The 12,624-nt window shown below is 41.1% G+C and overlaps 1 long non-coding RNA gene across 1 annotated transcript; it reads left to right on the plus strand.

Moving 5' to 3' along the window:
- Nucleotides 1-1,173: 1,173 nt before the first annotated feature.
- On the plus strand, nucleotides 1,174-2,060 carry LOC120439349. Its single transcript, XR_005612581.1, has 3 exons — nucleotides 1,174-1,273; nucleotides 1,347-1,436; nucleotides 1,515-2,060. It is a non-coding gene; the product is annotated as an uncharacterized LOC120439349 (long non-coding RNA).
- The last annotated feature ends 10,564 nt before the right edge of the window (nucleotides 2,061-12,624 follow it).

Below are 12,624 nucleotides of genomic sequence, written 5' to 3' on the forward strand. Positions count from 1 at the left end.
CATCCAGAGTAAGAATCTGTTTAGATACCAGATTTTCAGAGCCGAGTACAATAACCTCAGTTTTATCTGAATTAAGAAGCAGAAAGTTAGCGGTCATCCAGGTCTTTATGTCTTTAAGACATTCCTGCAGTTTAACTAATTGGTGTGTGTTATCTGGTTTCATGGATAGATAGAGCTGGGTGTCATCTGCATAGCAGTGAAAATTTATGCTATGTCTTCTAATAATGCTGCCTAGGGTAACCATGTATAGTGTAAACAGAATTGGTCCTAGCACTGAACCCTGTGGAACTCCATAATTGACCTTAGTGTGTGAAGAGGACTCTCTATTTACATGTACAAATTGGAGTCTATTAGATAGATATGATACAAACCACTGCAGCACAGTACCTGTAATACCTACAGCATGTTCTAATCGCTCTAATAGGATATTATGGTCAACAGTATCGAATGCTGCACTAAGGTCTAGCAGGACAAGCACAGAGATGAGTCCACTGTCAGAGGCCATAAGAAGATCATTTGTGACCTTCACTAAAGCTGTTTCTGTACTGTGATGAGCTCTCAAACCTGACTGAAACTCTTCAAATAAGCCATTCCTCTGCAGATGATCAGTTAGCTGTTTGAGAACTACTCTTTCAAGGATTTTTGATATGAAAGGAAGGTTGGAGATTGGCCTATAATTAGCTAAGACTGCTGGGTCTAGAGATGGCTTTTTGAGTAAAGGTTTAACTACAGCCAGCTTGAAGGCCTGTGGTACATAGCCGATTATTAGAGCTAGGTTGATCATATTTAAGATCGAAGAATTAATTAATGGCAGGACTTCTTTGAGCAGTTTTGTAGCAATGGGGTCTAAAAGACACGTTGATGGTTTGGAGGAAGTAATTATTGAAGTTAACTGAGAAAGATCAATTGGAGAAAAAGAGTCTAACTTAACATCAATGGTACTAAAAGTAGCTGTAGATGATATTACATCTGGGGAATGTTTATTTGATAATTTCTTTCTTTAATGATTAAAATATTCTTTGTGAAGAAGTTTATGAAGTCATTACTAGTTAACTTTAAAAGGATGTGTGACAGGTGAGACCTGAGTCTGGGAACCGCCCCTGGTGGGCGGAGCTGGTCTTTGCTCCTTTGATAAGCGCAGGTGTGGGCAATTGGGCATTTTCTTTGCAAACCTGAAGCTGCAAGTGCTCAGTCCAAGTTGGGCAAGTTGGTGTTTGTAACTTCTTTCTATGAAAGTCTGATATGGGTTCTCTCCTAAACTTCTGTTAGAACGGTAGGTTACACAAAAATGTACCACTTGAGCTCTGGCTGTTGGCAGAGGTTTATAGTTATGTGCACCCTTGTAGGTGGGAAACATTGCTCCCGTGAGAACGGTATAGTGGACTTCATCGCCACTGACCCACAGTTATTAGGGTGTGACACGAACTTGTGGACAGGTAACAAAACAATTAAGTTGAGGAATATTCCTGTGTTTTATTGTCCAGCATAAGTGATCTCCTGCCTTTTATTCACAGAGTACCGAGCTGCTGCTTTGCCAGGTGGATTTCTGGTTGCGGGCAAAGGACCCGACACATCAGTGTGTTTTAATTTGTTTTAAACTGGTGTAAGTCGACGGTCCGACTGCTGCGGCTGTCGATTGTTTTGTTTTTTTTGTTTTATTTTTTCTATATCAGTAGGCACCACAAATGTGCTGCAGGGAAAACAAATCCTTTTTTTTCCTCACCGCTTCTGCATGCACAGCGGTGGGCCTGAGTGAAGACGGCACTGAAGCTTTTGTTTTTCTCTATAGTGTTTTGCCCATCTGGGGTCGTGTGTCAGTTGCCGTCCCTTTTTAACCTGTGTGTTGTGTTGATTTGTTCTTACACGGTTCCCCGCAGCGCTTGTCCTGTCTCACGGGCAATCGTACAGTTTTATCGTTTTTATTAAACAAGGTAAAGTTTTTAATTGTTGTTAAGTGCCGCTGTTACATTGTTACTTTTATTTTGTATTAAAAATTAAATTCTTTTTAACTGACTGTGCGCCTACGGCTCTGTCCTATTTTAAATAGGTACCTACCACGGGTCACAGATGGTTGGCTGAATAGAGCTCTGACTTTTGTCAGCCTGGCTACAGTGCTGAAGAGAAACCTGGGGTTGTTCTTATTTTCTTCAATCAGTGACGAATAGTAAGATGTTCTGGCTTTGCAGAGGGCTTTCTTATAAAGCAGCAAACTATTTCTCCAGGCTAAATGATGATCCTCTAAATTTGTGACACGCCATTTCCTCTCCAGCTTACGAGTCATCTGCTTTAGGCTACGTGTTTGAGAATTATACCACGGAGTCAGGTACTTCGGATTTGAGGCCTTAGTTTTCACAGGAGCTACAGTATCCAGAGTCGTACGTAGTGAGGAGGTAAAATTATTAACAAGATAATCGACCTCTGTTGGAGTAGCGTTCAGATAGCTGCTCTGCTCTATGTTGGTACAGGGCATTGAAGATGATAACAGTGGGTGGATTATATTCTTAAACTTAGTTACAGCACTTTCAGAAAGACATCTACTTTGATAAAGTCTACTCTCCACTGCTGTGTAATCAATTATTGTAAATGTTATCAGGAAATGATCAAACAGGAGAGGGTTTTCAGGAAACACCTGTTAAATGTTCAGTTTCTATGCCATATGTTAAAACAAGATGTCTTAACAAGATGTTAAGACAAGAGTGTGATTGAAGTGGTGGGTGGGTTCTTTTACATTTTGAGAGAAGCCAATTGAGTCTAATAACAGATTAAATGCCATGTTGAGGCTGTCATTTTTAGCATCTACATGGATGTTAAAATCACCCACAATAATTATTTTATCTGAGCTGAGCACTAAATCAGATAAAAAGTCTGAGAAATCAGAGAGAAACTCTGTGTAAGGCCCAGGTGGATGATATATGATAACAAGTAAGACTGGTTTCTGAGCTTTACAGCTGGGGTGGACAAGGCTAAGCATCAGGCTTTCAAATGAATTAAAAGTCTGCCTTGGTCTTTTGTTAATTAATAGGCTGGTGTGAAAAATTGCTGCCACACCGCCCCCTCGGCCTGTGCTTCAAGATTTCTGGTAGTTAGAATGACTCGGGGGTGTTGATTCATTTAAACTAACATAATCATCCTGCTGCAACCAGGTTTCTGTAAGGCAGAGTAAATCGATTTGTTGATCAATTATTAAGTCATGTACTAACAGAGACTTGGAGGAGAGAGACCTAATATTTAATAATCCACATTTCACTGTTTTACTCTTTGGTTCAGATGTGGATACTGTATTGCTCTTTCTTTGTGATTGTTTGTTTAAGTTGTTTATTGCTGGTTTTTAGTTTGTTTTTTGTCTTTTTGGGAGCTGACACAGTCTCAATGGAGATGGGGGTTTTTGGGGGGGGTGGTAGCAGGAGGAGAGAAGCTGCAGAGAGGTGTGTAAGACTGCAACTCTACTTCCTGGTCCCAACTCTGGATAGTCATATTTTGGGGAGTTTAATAAATTTGTCCATATTTCTAGAAATGAGAGCTGCTCCATCCAAAGTGGGATGGATGCTGTCTCCTAAGAAGACCAGGTTTCCTCCAGAAGGTTTGCCAATTATCTATGAAGCCCACATTGTTTCTGGGACACCACTCAGACAGCCAGCAATTTAAGGAGAACATGCGGCTAAACATGTCACTCCTGGTCTGATTGGGGAGGGGACCAGAGAAAACTACAGAGTTCAACATTGTTTTGGCAAAGTTACACACCGATTCAATATTGATTTTAGTGACCTCCGATTGGCGTAACCGGGTGTCATTACTGCCGACGTGAATTATGATCTTACTGTATTTACGTTTACCCTTAGCCAGCAATTTCAAATTTCCTTCAATGTCGCCTGCTCTGGCCCCTGGAAGACAATTGACAATGGTTGCTGGTGTCTCTAGCTTCACGTCTGAGAACAGAATCACCAATTACCAGAGTTTGACCCCCGGCGGGTGTGTCGCCGAGTGGGGAAAAACAGTTATACACATGAACAGGTTGGTGGTGTACCTGGGGCTTCTGTTTAAGACTATGCTTCCTCCTCACCGTCACCCAGCCGCCCTCTTTCCCCAGCTGCTTGGGGTCTGCCGGGGAACAGCTAGCGGGGCCTACGCTATCTTTGGCTGCACCAGCTACAGGGGCCTGGCTAGCTACGGGTGAATGAAGGGTGCAAAGCTGAGTCTCCAATTCAGTAATCCGTAATATATATGTGCACACCCCACTTTTCAGTTATTTATTTGTAAAAAAAAATGTTCAGAATCATGTATTTTGGTTCCACTTCTCACGTGTACACCACTTTGCCTTTCACGTGGAATTCCAATAAAATTGATTCATGTTTGTGGCTGTAATGTGACAAAATGTGGAAAAGTTCAAGGGGGCCGCATACTTTTGCAAGCCACTGTATATCAGATTCATATCGGTATTGGCAGATATCCAAATTTATGATATCGGCATCGGACATAGAAAGTGGTATCATGCCATCTCTAACACTGACGTGGCTCGACTTTGAACTGAAGCTCTGACAGTGATGCATGCCAGGATTTTGAGACTTGAGGTAATGGCTTGGTGGCTCATAAAAGCATACATGAGCTTGTCTTTTAGAAGAGGCGTGGTGTCACAATCCTGGGTCCTGGCCCAGAATTTTGAGTTTTTATACATTTTGATGTTTATGGTTTATGTTTAAGTTCATTAGGTTCTCTAAGTTCATTTCTATTATGCCTAGTGTCAAAGGAAAAAACCTTAGAGAAGCAAGAAACACAAACTCAAGTTATGGCATGTACATGGGCGAGGCTTACTGCGTGGCAAGACACAAGCAAGTCGCGCAGAGCCTCAGTCCGTTCTTTATTTTATAGCAGAGAATAGATTACACAGCATCTCTAGGTGGAGCATATGTAATAGAAAAACATCTCTAGATATGGTTATCGCATGAGTGGCCGTTATCCAAAAGACAAGAGGAACTAGTATCTTTTGTCATATCAGCTTCAGGTTGGAACTGTCTCTGCCTGAGCGTGTGTGACTTTGTAACTTCCTCACGCATGCTTCTGTTCCTTAATCTGTAGGTTGCAGGCACATCATGTTCTCACAAGAAATTATACTTAAGCAAAATAAAGGTTATCAAAGTAAGTAAATGTAAAAATCTCTTAACACCTAGGTTGCTGTTATAGTTCATTGTTTATTAGTTTCCCCTAGTGTCTTCATCCCCTGTGTTTAAGTCTCTGCCCTTCATGTGTTACATGTGCATGTCTTATGTTGTCAAGCTTGTGTTGTTATGTCTGTGTCTCTTTATGTTTCCTGTTTTATTTTGATGAGGTCTGGTGTCCCATGTTCATTGTGTTTAATTTCACTTCCCCTGTGGTGCCACTATGTTGATGCTAATTAGCTGTTTCCCCCTGTGTTTCCACTTCCCCTGATCATCTCCTGTGTGTATTTAGTCTTTGTGTTTCCACTCATTCCTTGTACGATTGTCTGCTTTGTTTCCATGTCTTGCTATATTTCCAGGTTTATGATATCATGTCAGGCCTCCAGGTTCTTGTTCTAGGGTTTTTATATTTAGCTCACCCATTTAGTTTATTGTAAGTTTCACTATTCCCTTTTGTTTCTGTGCTGTTTACCAGGCTACAATAAACTGCTGACTTTCAGTTAATATTAAGTCTGTTTCCATGTTTTGTTTCATCTGCATTTGGGTCCACTATTCACACTCCACGCAGTCTGCTTCAACCAGACTGTTACACGTGGCCCCACTCCTGAAATTCAGATCTCCAAACTAATTTGCATCCAAAGTCCTTTTTTGTGTTTTACAGTGTATGCCTGTTTGTTTGGAGGATGGTCATTTAGCTGAATCCCTGAGTCTCCAGTGTTATCCTGAGGCCACATCTCAGTGTAAATGAAAACACTCATCTCCCACTGCTTAGCTTAGCCTAGTGCAGGGGTCAGCAACCTGCGGCTCTTTAGTCCTTATAGTGCGGCTCCGCGTGGTTTGGGGAAATAAATTAGAAGTATTTAGCTAAAGTGTATTTTATTTATGTTAGTTCTTTTTTAACTTGTAGTTCTAAATTGGAAGATTATTGTGATATTGAAATATAAAAATAAAATTATATTCTATTATTATTTTTCGTCGCTCAAAATAAGCGTCACACTCGCGGAAGCTGGTGTACCCGCCGAAACGCTGTGCATTTATCGAGACTTTCAACCCCAGGTAGGCCAATTATGGATCTTCGGATCCACATTATGTCAGCAGCTGTTCTCCACCGTGAACTATGTTAAAAACAAACACCGCTCACGCCTCACAGATGACAGTTTACAGTCCTGCGTAAAGATGAAACTGACTTCGTATAGCCCCGATTTGCAGACGCTGTGCGCATGTTGGTCAAAATATTTTTTGTGACATGCGATAAAAAAGTCTTTACTGCCTGGGTGCTGCAGCCTTCTGTCTCTGAGCCACAGAGAAAAGGTTATTGGTGCCATGTAAAACTAATTTGAAATTCTAATTGTTTTTATAATAAATAGTGAAATCTCATAATTGCGGCATATTTGACTTCTCTCTCTCTTAAAAAAAACCCCTGCATTTATTACAGTAAACCATTCCCCACATTACTGTTGACTTGGAAGGTTCAAAGCACAAGAATAGTCATAATTTATTCCACCTTTACAGGTTCATATCGCATTTTGTACTACAGTGATTAGAGTGTCAAAGAAACGCAAATTTCTGCTTCTGGCTGCATTATTGTTATACATATTATCAGTGCACCACTTTTCATACAAATATCAGAATTGAGTTTTACTGAGAAATTAGACTGAGAGGATGCCGACCAAGAAAGATGACTCTCCTCCAAAACTGACACCTTCAAGCTTTATTAGGGTTGTATGCTTTTGACTTTGTGTAGATTAGAAAAACACACAAATTGATTCGAGCTTGTGCACCTAATTCTAAACTCATTTAAGATATATGCTGTACAATCATAGAACAGTTTAAAGAAATGATTAGAAGTCTGAAATTACTATGACATTTGTGCCCATGATGACTGCATGCAGACTGTAAATTATTATTGAACTTGATGTTTTAAGAGTAATGAATGCAAATGCTGAGTTTCTTTATCTTAACCATTTAGTATTATTACAGTTGAAAAGTGAATCCTCCTAAAACAGTACAATGTAATGTATGGCTTTATCAAAGGTTCAGAGGTTCATATGGAAATGTTTAGACTTTGTTTGACTGAGCCTCGTTATCATACGCTGAATCCAGTGATGCTCGTGAACACATGAATTGAAACTTTGTCCCAGAAAGATATAACATAAGACTCCCCTTAAAATAGTAAACTATAACAATTCTAAAATAGCTACTCTAAAACAGACTGAATATTACTACTACTACATAAACTCTATACCAGAAAGCTACATTAGATCTTTATGTGAAATGATGAGAAGTGTTACTACCACAAGCTGGCTTAAAATGCTTTACATCATTATCAAGAGTCTATCAAAACCAGAATTTTTTCAGTATTAATTCAACTGAACTGCAGAGTAAAATGCAGCCATGTTTCTAGACAGATTCTGACAATCTCTCAGTTTTGTTTTTGATCCCTATCAAAAAGAAAACTTTTTATCTAATTTCATTACATTTTTTCTGAAGATCTTTAACGAAAGGTGTACTTTAAAAAAATAATTAAAAATACCATACAATGTACCATGTTTTCTGCATTACAGTGTAGTATTACATTTCTGTATTAAACTGTATAAGTAAAGTAAGCAGACACAGAAGCAAAGCATAGTAGATAGTCATGTTTTAACAGCAGGGGGTGTTGCAGTTTCACCAATCTGTCAATTTCTGCTTATCAGATGTAAAACGATGTCTGATGGCAGCCCTTTTTTCAGCAGCAACTGTTTAATCTAAGGGGGGAGGAAGAATCAGTGAGATAATATAACATCGGTAATGTATATTTTTTTTATACTAATGCACATTAACTGTCTAACTGTTATGTTAGCTGGTTGAAAATAACACATTTCTTCAATTACTGTATAATGTGACTAAATCATGCTGTCAGTTCTTTTTAAAAGCAAGTTTTGCAACTTGTTGGCAGTCATACAAACATTTTAGGCAATTATTTCCCTTTATAAGAGTCATACCAGAGCAATATCCACATATGTGCATATGTGGAAAATTCATAACTGCAAGATGCAGCTCTTGCTAACTTCAGAAACACTGCTTCTCTTTCCGTGAGAGATGTTAGTCCAGGAACAGTACTGGAACTGACCACTCAAGTGATTGTGATTTTATTACCCCCCCTCCAAAGCAAAGCAAAGACAAATCATAACAAAGTGCAAAACTCAGAAAGAGATTTTTTATATTCTATTAATAATTTCATATTTTATGTAATTCAAACCTTGTTTAGGTGCAATTGTCTAATGCTTTGACAGGATTAGAGAAGAACAGACTTGCCTGATTTAAGAAGGCATCTGTATCAATTTGAGACAAATCCACCAAATACGAAATCTTTATTGTTAATGCTGAAACATCTAAAATAAAAAAAAATAAAAAAGAATAATTAGAAAAATTGTGTTGTAAAATTGACACATTATGTCAGGGTCCAGCCAGGCTGTGGTGTGTTTCCCTTAGTTTTTTTTTTTGTTTTGTTTTGTTGCAGCAGCGGGCAGCTTCTGCTTGGGATCTGCCCTTGGATGGAGCTGATTGCTCCAGGTGGCTCCCTGCATACCTGTTGATCGTTTTTTGTTTTTTCGTTGTTTTTTGGGGGGGCAGGTTTGCTGCCTGTCCTGTCCGGCACTGTAGCAAGCCGAATTATTGTCAAGAAAATGAACTCCCTGTCATTCATACTCACAAACTGATGTACTGGCTGGTGTAGTTGATTTAGGAGTAGCTGTTGGAGTCGTTATTGGTGTACTAGTAGAAATTGTTGCTTCAGGTGTTGTTGTTAGTGTGTTGTCAACAATTGTGGTTTGTGGTGTCATTACTAGTATTTCTGTAACCAGAATCAAAGTAGAAATTACAAATAAACTGCATCAGTTTGTGACAGCAGTGTATTTTGTGTAAACACTACTCACTGTTTCCAACATTCACAATGACACATCGCAGCTCAGAGTGATACTTTGTTTCACTGTGGAAAGAATTAAATACAATAGACCTGTTATTACAGCAATCACAGAAATAAGTGTAAATGTAAGCTATTCAAAGATCATTACAAGGTAGTAAGTCAACAACTCTTCTTTTTCTTATTCTTTCAGGTGCTATTTTTATGGGTCACCACAGCAGCTCATCTGCCTCCATCTCACCATATGTTGTCCATTCTTCTATGTCATACCAAACATCTGCAGATTTTATGTGATTACATCCTCTTTCCTCTTTGGTCTTCCCCCCTTTTTTTGCTTGGCAGCTCTATATTTAACATACTTTTCCTAATATATTCACTTTGGCTCTTGAAAAGTAGAATGGGAAGCAGAGCTTTTTGTTGTCAGGCCCCTTTCCTTTGGAACCAGCTTCCAGATTGAGAAATACAGTATAGGTGTATGGCAGTATGGAGATTATTCTGTCCCTCCTGTTATTTCTAAGGTATGCTTTTATAAGTTTGTTATATAGCAGGTCATTATCATCCGTTCTGTAATTAATTGTAGTAACATGTCAGAAAAATATGTTTATTCCTGATCTTGTCTGGTCAAAGCCTGCCATCTAGTGGGTTTACAGGGTAGCGCCATGTTTGAGCGCAAGCAGTGATTTTTCTCCCAGCGCTCGACAGGGAAGGTCCATTTCTCTGTGTCTCTGTAAATTCCTGCATCTGGCGCTCTTGAAAAGGCATAATCTGTAAGTGTGGCAAAACGATTGATTGTTCTTACTTATTAGTACCTTGTTCAGCAAAGTAATGAGTTTGTTGTGTGTTTAGCGAGTCTGTTACATTACTAGCATAAGCTAGCTGTTAGCCCTTTGTTTAGCCTGCCAGCATGAAAACATACCAGCATGTGATGTTAGCTGTATCTCTTGAAATGCTACGCGGGTGCAGTGTTGATACTGAGATTGTGTAGTGACTGTTTACATAAGTCAACAATACTTAATGTAATCGTTATGTATTTGTATGGAGAGTGAATACGCTGTATTCTGTTTCTGTTATTACAGTTTTACAAATGAAAAATATGGATCAGTAAAGCTCTGAAGAATGCCACACGGTTTCCTGAGTGTTTACTGAAGCCAGTTAATGTTTAGCTCTCTGCATAAGCTGGATAGGGACATTCGGCTGAGGGCAGAAGAGTAAAAAGATTGTCCACGCATCAAGTGCACTGCCAGGATCCTGAGACACTCCACTCCAGCAACAGCAACCATGTCCAACCACGGAGACACCTCGCAGCTTTCACAGCTGGAAGTCAGGTCAGAATGCAGATCAGCAGCTTCACGCCGGTCAAACAGCTCAGCAGCAAGCCTTGCTGCAGCACGAGCACGAGCTGAAGCCGAAGCTGCTCGAGCAAGAGCAGAATACGCCAAACGCCAAATAGACATGGAGGTCGAAAAGGCCCGGATGGAGGCAGCGCTAAATGCTCTGAAGCAGGAGGGAGAAGCAGAAGCAGCACTTGCAGCCGCAAGGGTCCTAGAGGCTGCAGTTCTGGACCAGGCAGAGTCTGTGAAGCCACCAGACGTTCCTGTGGCTGTCAGTCGCACTCAAGAGTATGTAGATACCCACTTCCACAGCAACACTAAAATGGAAGGTGAGTCAAAACACAGTAGAGAGCAAAACTGTGACTTAGACAATGCCCACACTACAGGGCCGGACATATCAGCAGCAGCTGCGCGCGGGTACCCCCCCAGTTCTCCACCCATTTGGCAGCCCAAACTTCCACCTCCCCATTGGTCTAACCATGTTGGAGTGGCCACAGCACAACGACAAGCAGATGTATCAGACCTCGCTGCCCTCCTCTCACGTCGTGACCTACTGACATCAGGACTGACAGTGTTTGATAACAAGCCAGAGACTTATCTAGCATGGAGATCTATGTTTCACAACGCCACTGAAGATTTAAACCTAAAGTGCAGTGAAGAACTTGATCTGCTCACTAAGTGGCTCAGTGGGGAGTCTCTCCAGCATGCTTTGAGAATCAGGGCTGTCCATGTTAACAATCCAGAATCAGGTCTTCAGCGTTTATGGCAAAGACTAGACAGGATTTATGGCTCGTCAGAAGTTATTGAAGCTTCCCTGTTCAAACGACTAGAGAGCTTTCCCAGAGTTACTCCGAGAGACAACCACCTTCTTCAGGAACTTGCAGATCTCCTCCTGGAACTTGAAGCAGCAAAAAACGAAGGATATCTGCCAGGCCTCAGCTTTCTCGACACTCCAAGAGGCATAAACCCAATTGTGGAAAAACTCCCACACACCCTGCAAGAGTCATGGATCAAACAGGGGTCCAAGTATAAGAAAGAACACAGAGTGCACTATCCGCCTTTCTCCTACTTTGTGCAGTTCGTGAATAGCAATGCTGAAATGAAAACTGACCCTAGCTTCATTCTACAAAATTACAGCACTGGGCACATGAAGATAGAAAGGCCACTGGTGAGACAATCACATTTTAGAGCCCCGCTAACAGCAAACAAAACACAGGTTGGCACACCCAGCAACAAATCTAACACCCACTCTCTTGATCCCGACAAACAGTGTCCAGTACACATGAAGCCCCATTCACTTGCAAAATGTAGAGGGTTTAGGATGAAAACACTGGATGAGCGGAAAAGTCTGCTCAAAGGGCTCTCGATCTGTTACAAGTGTCTCTCATCAACAGAACACAGGGCCAAAGACTGTAAAGCCGACATTCGTTGTCTGGAGTGCAATAGCGGTACCCACATCTCCGCCATGCATGCCGGGCCACCCCCTTGGACGAGTGGGAGCTCTGATTCTACACCAGAGGCACACGGCGGGGAGCCAGACATCCCGAGCTCCACAGTGACCACATCTAACTGCACCGAGGTATGTGGACAGGGAAAACAAGGACGGTCTTGTTCTAAAATTTGCATGGTGAAAGTATATCACAGCTCAGCCCCTCAAATGAAAAGGAAAATGTATGCAATTTTAGACGACCAAAGTAATGTGTCACTGGCTCGTTCCCCCTTTTTTGACATGTTTAATGTACATGGTGAAGCCTTTCCATACACTATGAAAACATGTTCTGGCACAACGAACAGAACAGGCCGTAGAGCTCACGGCTTTGTCATTGAGGGTGTTGACGGGAAAGTGTCTATACCACTACCAACACTGACAGAGTGTAATCAGATCCCTGATAACAGGAGTGAGATACCCACCCCAGAAGCTGCAGCTGCTCATCATCACCTAGCTCACATAGCTGCACAAATACCCCCTTTTGATCCAGAGGCAGATATTCTCCTCCTCTTAGGCCGTGATGTAATTCAGGCCCACAAGGTTCGAAGCCAGGCAAATGGGCCCAATGAAGCACCTTACGCCCAAAAGCTTGATCTTGGATGGGTAATTGTTGGGGATGTTTGTCTCTCGGGAGCTCACAGACCCACAGTGAACTCCTACAAGACCAACATACTGGATAATGGCCGCCCCAGTTTTCTCTCTCCCTGTGGCAGCAGAATCTACACAAAGATGAAGATCACAGGAGAA

Source organism: Oreochromis aureus, linkage group 3 (assembly GCF_013358895.1).
Source record: "Oreochromis aureus strain Israel breed Guangdong linkage group 3, ZZ_aureus, whole genome shotgun sequence".
NCBI lineage: Eukaryota > Metazoa > Chordata > Actinopteri > Cichliformes > Cichlidae > Oreochromis > Oreochromis aureus.